Here is a 7,496-nt window from a genome sequence, read left to right as displayed (position 1 = left end):
TCTAGGTATCTCATATAAGTAGAATCATACAATATTTGTTCTTTGCTGTCTGGCATATTTCACTCACATAATGGCCTGACATTTCATCCATGTTGTAGCTATGTGTCAGAATTTTCTTCCTTTCCAAGGTTGAATAATATTCCCTGGTATGTACATACCACATGTACATACCACATATGGTATTTCTGTTTTCTTTTGTTTTTTTCCCCCAGAAATAACATAGAGATGAATCCATAACAGATGCACCATTTTACCTTCCCAAGGGCAAGGCACAAGAGTTCCAGTTTCTCTACATCCTTGCCAACACTTTTTTTTTTTTTTTTTGCTGTGCGCGGGCCTCTCACTGCTGCGGGCTCTCCCGTTGCGGAGCACAGGCTCTGGACGCGCAGGCTCAGCGGCCATGGCTCACGGGCCCAGCCACTCTGTGGCATGTGGGATCTTCCCGGACCAGGGCACAAACCCGCGTCCCCTGCATCGGCAGGCTGACTCCCAACCACTGTGTCACCAGGGAAGCCCATTTTTATTATTATTTTTAATACAATAGTTATCCTAATGGGTGTAAAGTGGTATCTTGTTGTATACTGATTTTTACTGATTGGTATATCTTCTTTGGAGAAATGTCTGTTCAAGTTATTTCCCCATTTCTTAATCAGATTGCTTTGTTGAGTTGTAGGAGTTCTTTATATATTTTGGATATCAGTTTATAAGATTGCAAATATTTTCTTCTGTGGGTTGCTTTTTTCACTCTGTTGATTTGGTACACAGAAGTTTTTAATTTTGATATACTCAAGTTAATCTATTTTTCTTTTGTTTCCTGTGCTTTTGGTGTCATATTCACGAAATTGTTGTCAAATCTAATATTACAAAGCATTTCTCAATGCTTTCTAAGAGATTTATAGTTTTAGCTTCTAAGTTTAGGTCTTTGATCCATTATGAGTTAATTTTTGTGTATGATGTAAGGTAAGGGCCCAACTTCATTTTTTTTTTGTTTTTGCATGTGGATTTCCAATTTTCCCTGCACCATGTGTTGAAAAGACTGTCCTTTTCCTATTGAATGGACTTTACACCCTTGTTGAAATAATTTGACCTATATGCAAAGGTTTATTTCTTGGCTCTCTATTCCATTGGTCTATATGGTTTGCATTCTTCTTTAAAAATATTTTTTAGGCTTTACATTTCAAAATCAGCATTCCTAGTACAGCATGTAGGAATAAATACAGCGGGAAAGATTTTTTCAAGTTGTATTCAGAAATGATTGCCAGACATCTCTTTATAAGTTTAAGATGTTATAGCATGATGGTTTCATTTACATATATTGTGAAACGAAGATTTAAAAAAATATTTATTTATTTATTTGGCTGCTCTGGGTCTTAGTTGCAGCATGCGGGATATTTGTTGCGGCATGCGGGATCTTAGTTGTGGCATGCGGGATCTAGCTCCCTGATCAGGGATGAACCTAGACCCTCTGCATTGGGAGCATGGAGTGTTAACCACTGGACCACCAGAGAAGTCCCTGAAAGGAAGATTGTTAATTACACTATTCTGACTAGGAATCCCTGACAACTTTTGTGATGTAAGTCAGGTGACTAACATAGAGATCAGCAAACTTTTTCTCTAAAGGGCCAATTTATTGGAGAGACAGAGATTTATTTTAAGAAATTGACTCATGTGATTGTGGAGGCTGGCAAATCCAAAATCTGCAGGGTAAACTAGCAGGTTGGAGACCCAGGGAAGGGTTGATGTTACAGCTTGAGTCCAAAGGCCATCTGCTGGCAGAATTCTGTCTTTCTTAGGGTACCTCAGTCTGCTTTTGCTTAAGACCTTCAGCTGATTTAATGAGACTTATCTACATTATGGAGGATAATCAGCTTTACTCTAAGTCTACTGATTTAAATGTTAATCCCATCTGAAGAATATTTTCACAGCAACATACAGGTAGTGTATGTATACAGGTAGTGTTTGACCAAATATCTGGGTACTGTGTCCTAGTCAATTTGACACATAAAATTACCCACACAGTCAGATAGTAAATATTTTTGGCTTTGTGGACCAAATAGTTTCTGCTGTGTAGGGGAGGAAAAAGCTTTCCTCAGTCTTCCCCCTGGCTAGGTCTGAAAATTAAACTGAAAAAGGCGTGCAAATTTATTTATGACTTAAAAAATTTTTTTGGCAGCACCGCGGGGCTTGCAGGATCCTAGTGCCCTGACCCGGGATGGAACCCCGGATCCTCGGCGGTGAAAGCATGGAGTCCTAACTACTGGACTGCCAGGGAATTCCCCATGCAAATTTATTTAATGTGAGTTTTGTGTGACACGGGAGCCTTCATTTCTAAGGAAATTAATACCTGTAGAAACAGACCTTGAGTATTTTTATGCTAGGTTTGATGAGGAATAGGCAGTTGTATAGAAATATGATAAGTCAGAGAGGATGAGGTTAGTGTAGAAAACTGGGGAAAATTTATTAAAACCTGTTTGTTCTGATTCTTCTTGGCATCCTTTTGTCTTTGGAAATAAGGATGATCCTTCCCCCAGGGTATAGGGAGGGCACATCTCACATGAGGCTTTTATGACTTGTTTCAGAGGAAGAGGGTTGGGAGAAGATCAAAGTGACCTTCCTGCTTCTGCCATTTTCTCAAACACCTTGAGCTTAAAATATTCAATATGCCAAGGTGCCGTATGTTGGGGTAGTATGCCCTTAACCCCATCAGTTGTAACTACTCAACTGTGCAGCTGTAGCCATAGCTAATATGTAAACAAATGTACAAAGCTGCTGGGGGATAATAGAAAAAAATATATATCAGTCTCTGCTCCCAGGTCCTGGCATAGAGCTCCTAAAACCTTTTAAATTTCCTAAGTAATAAGAACACTAGGAGCATCTCTTTTTCTAATATTTGGTCTTTGACCTCATCCTTGTCACAGGGCTCCTAAATCTCTTGTAAGTTCCTACATGATAAGAACACTTGGAGCATCTTCTATTCTAATGAGGTGACTCTGGGTGGGCTCCTGGGTGGCTCCTGGTCATCAGAAAGACAAAGCCATGCTTAGAAGCTTGGAATTGTTCAGCCCCACCCTGCACCTCTCCTTAATAATTGACCATGCCTACGTGAGGAAGCTACCATAAAAATCCCCAAAGTACAGTGTTCCAAGAGCTTCTAGGTTGGTGAACATATCAATGTACTGGGAGGGTAATGCACCCCAGGTTCATGGGACAAAACCTCCTATGCTTGGGACCCTCCCAGACCTCACCGTAAGTATCTCTTCATCAGACTATTCAGCTGTATCATTTATCATATCCTCTAATAAACCATCAAATGTAAGTAAAATTTTCCCTAAGTTCTGTGAGTTGCTCTAGCAAATTAATTGAACCTGAAGTGGGAGGAGGTTATAGGAACCTCCAATTTGTAGCCAAGCCAGACAGAAGCATCAACTGGAAAAAAAAAAAAAGCACAACCTAAAAGTTGAGAATTATGTTTTATTCAGCAGATTTTCTGAGGACTTAAGCCCAGAAGACAGTCCCTCAGATAGTTCTGAAGGACTGTTCCCCAGAGGTAAAGGAGGAGCCAGGATATATAGAAATTTTTGCAAAAAACAAAAACTCCCCCAAAACCAGGTAGTGGGAATATTAAAAGATTACTGTTAATTAAAGAAAAACCAGCTATCTCAAGTTAATGAATTTAACACTTTTCTTTGTTTGGGAAGATGCAAGAGTCTGGGCTCATTGAAATCATTCCTTTGATATGCACCTTAACCATCTAGGGGATGGCATCCTGTTTTTCTCCATCCTGAATCCCCTCAGGGTGCACAGTTGGGGGCGGCTGCTGTGGCTGATGGCTTCATGGTGGCAACATCCTTTGTTTACTAATATGGCAGTCTACATTCTCTGTCCACAGAAGTTATGGGTAACCTGGGGACATGTTTCTTGCATTTGGAATCTGATGTGGGGTGGGAGCAGTCTTGTGGGACTGAACTGTGGGATCTGACCTGTGGGATCACACTATATCGAGGGGGTTAGTGTTAGAATTGAGTTAAATTGTAAGACACCCAGCTGGCGTAATGGATAACTGCTTGTTGTAGAGAAAACCCCACACACGTTTGGTGACAAAAGTGTCAGGAGTGAAGTATAGTATGCGAGTCTGGTAATTGTGTAAGGCTAAAGGAGAAACACACAGGAGTTAGGGACCTGGATTTATCCCTACTCAGGGAAAGCCTGGGTTTTTCTTTTTATTTATTTATTTATTTATTTATTTTTGGCTGCATTGGGTCTTTGTTGCTGCGCGCAGGCTTTCTCTAGGTGCGGCGAGCGGGGGCTACTCTTCGTAGCGGTGTGAAGACTTATTGTGGTGGCTTCTCTTGTTGTGGAGCACGGGCTCTAGGCGCGCGGGCTTCGGTAGCTGTGGCACACGGGCTCAGTAGTTGTGGTTCGCGGGTTCTAGAGCGCAGGCTTGGTAGCTGTGGCACAGGGGCTTAGTTGCTCCTCGGCATGTGGGATCTTCCTGTACCAGGGCTCGAACCCGTGTCTCCTGCAGTGCCAGGCGATTTTTTTTTTTTTTTTTTTTTTTTTTTGCCAGGCGATTCTTAACCACTGTGCCACCAGGGAAGCCCGTGCCTGGGTTTTTCTATTCAGGCATGTTCTGCATGCACTTTATTCCTGGATACTGAAATTTGAACTTCATATAATTTTCATGTGTCACAAAATAGTCTTTCTTTTGATTCCCTCCCAACTGTTTAAAAAATGCATAGGCTGTAGGTGGGATTTGATGTAGTTATCTGACAGTCTAGAGAATTCTTGTCCCAAAGCCTGGAGACACAGTGAGAATGTGTGCAAAATCTGTGGGTGGAAGAGTGTCTTTTTATTGCTTGTGTCCTGTTTGACCATTTTCTAGAGGAGTAGGTACTTTCTTCCTCTGTTCAGCCTCTTCCTGAGTTGGTCCTGGGATTTTCCAAGAAGGCTGCTAATAGGATAATCTTCCTCCTGCAGTTCCCAGGGTCAGGGAGGGATCCTGCACCAAAGATTTCTCTCCTATTCAGCTTTCTTGTGAACCAATTGTGCATGTAGTGAAAGACTGCCACCCAGTGCCTTAAGCAAGGAGCCTAAGGGGGGCAGTTTTTGGGCTTTTGTGCTGTTTTCTCTTTTCGCCCAGCTCTCTGCTTGGGCTTGAGGTTCATATATGTGGATTTGTCACATCCTTTGTGGAATAAAAATTATAGGGAAGAGAGCCATTACCCCTACGAGACAGTCATTACAGCATACAGTAGTGGTTAAGAGCAGAGGCACAGGAACCAGGGTGCTGGGCTTGACTCTGGGTTCAACCACCTGTGACCTGTGTGACTTTTGAGTGTGGTTCTTCACTGCTCTGGGTCTGTTTCCTAATCTGTAAAAGGGTTGGAGATTGGAGATAACTTATATGGTTGTTATTTGGACTAGTGTTAAAGTACTTCATAATGACTGGGCATCCTTGCACTTTTTTTCTTTGAGGTTCTCTTTTCCTTATTGATTTCTATAAGTTCTTAATGTAGTGGGTAGATAATTAATTCATTATCTAAGTATATAGCAAATGAGTTCTCTTGTCTTTTTTTCTTTTAACTTTGTTTATTGTGTCTTTTGCCAGACAAGTTTCCTTGAACAACTTTTTTCTGTACCCTTTACTTTTTATTTCATACAGTTCATAAATTTGAATTACAGGAAAAAATCTTTTAAATTAGAATTACAGAATTTTTCAGTGGGATGTCTCCCTTCTACTCTTGTCTGTGCGCCTTCTTCTCCTTTATAGGCGGCCATGTTAGGATATTTTTGTATATCATTTTCTGATCAGTTTTATTACCTTAATCAACGTTAATTTCAGAGTAGTTTTATATTTACATAATTATTTTGAAGGTAGTACAGAGAGTTCCCCTGTACCTCATACATATATTCCCCTATTATCAATGTCTTTCTTACATTAGTATCGTACATTTGTTACAATAATGAACCAATATTGGTACATTATTATTAACAGAAGTTCATACTTTATTCATGTCCTCAGTTTCTCCATAATGTCCAGGATCTCATTCAGGATAATACATTTAGTACTTCTGTCTCGAGGCTCTTGGTTGTGACAAGACTCAGAAAGTTTCTCAGCCTTTGTTTTTGATGCCCTTGACAGTTATGGGGATTACTAGTCAGGTATTTTGTAGAATGTCCCTCAATTGGGATTAAAAAAAAAAAAGATTTATAATGCACATACCAGAAAACCTACTTTTTAAAAAATGCACAATTCAGTGCTTTTTAATATATTCCCAATGTTTTACAACCATCCCTACTATCTAATTCCAGAACATTTCATCATTCTGTAAAGAAACATTGTAACCATTAGCAGTCAATCTCCATTTGCCCTTCTCGCATTTCCTGACAATCGCTAATCAGCTTTCTGACTCTACGGATTTGCCTATTTTGAACAATTCATTTAATGGGCTCATAAAAAATATGGCCTTTCACTTAGCATATTCAGGGTTCATCCATTTTGTAGCGTGAATCAATACTTCATTCCTTTTAATGGACAAACGCTATTCCATTGTACATTTATGCCATACCACATATTTTGTTTATCCATTCATCAGTTGATAGACATTTCGGTTGTTTCCACTTTTGACTGTTATAGCATGGTTGCTATGAAAATTCATTTACAAGTTTTTGCACAGATGTATGCATTTATTTTGGGTTATATACTTAGGAGTAGAACTGTGGGGGGTCATAGGGTAACTTTATGGTTAAATTTTTAGGTACTCCCAAACTCTTTTCCTGAACTACACTACTTTACATTCCTATGAGCAGTGTTAGAAGGTTCCAATTTCTCCACATCCTCCTTAACATGTGTTATTGTCTTCTTGATTATAGCCCTCCTAGTGAGTGTGAAGTAGTATCTCAAGGAGCTATTCATTTGCATTTCGCTAAAGACTGATGATGCTGAGCATCTTTTCATGTGCTGATTGGCCATTTGTTTGCCAGTTTTGGGTGAATTATCCAATTCAAATCCTTTGCCCATTAAAATTTTGTTTTGTCTTTTTAGTGTTGAATTGTAAGTCTTCTTTTATCAGCTAGTATATGATTTGCAAATATTTTACTATTATGCTGGTTGTCTTTTCATTTTCTTAATAGTGATCTTTGAAGCAAAAACTTTAATGTACTTGGGATGAAGTCCAATTTATCTTTTTTTTGTGTGGTTGCTTGTAAATTTGATGTCATATCTAAGAAAGCATTGCTTAAGTCGAGGTCACAAATTTACATTTATGTTTCCTCTAAGAGATTAACATTTTACTCTTACATTTAAGTCTTTGATCCATTTTGAGTTAATTTTTGAATACGGTGTAATGTAGTTCAGATCGGTTTTTGCAGACTTCAGCTTCAGTTGTATACAGAATAGTTTTAGTCCAGATTTTATGTTCTTTAAGCTCATATCTTTGAGTGTTTGAACTGGGATGTCTCGACTTTTTTTTTTTTTTACAAAAAGGAATGGTTGG

The sequence above is a fragment of the Delphinus delphis genome, chromosome 2 (assembly GCF_949987515.2).
Source record: "Delphinus delphis chromosome 2, mDelDel1.2, whole genome shotgun sequence".
In the NCBI taxonomy this organism is placed as follows: Eukaryota; Metazoa; Chordata; class Mammalia; order Artiodactyla; family Delphinidae; genus Delphinus; species Delphinus delphis.
This window is presented reverse-complemented; position numbering follows the sequence as displayed.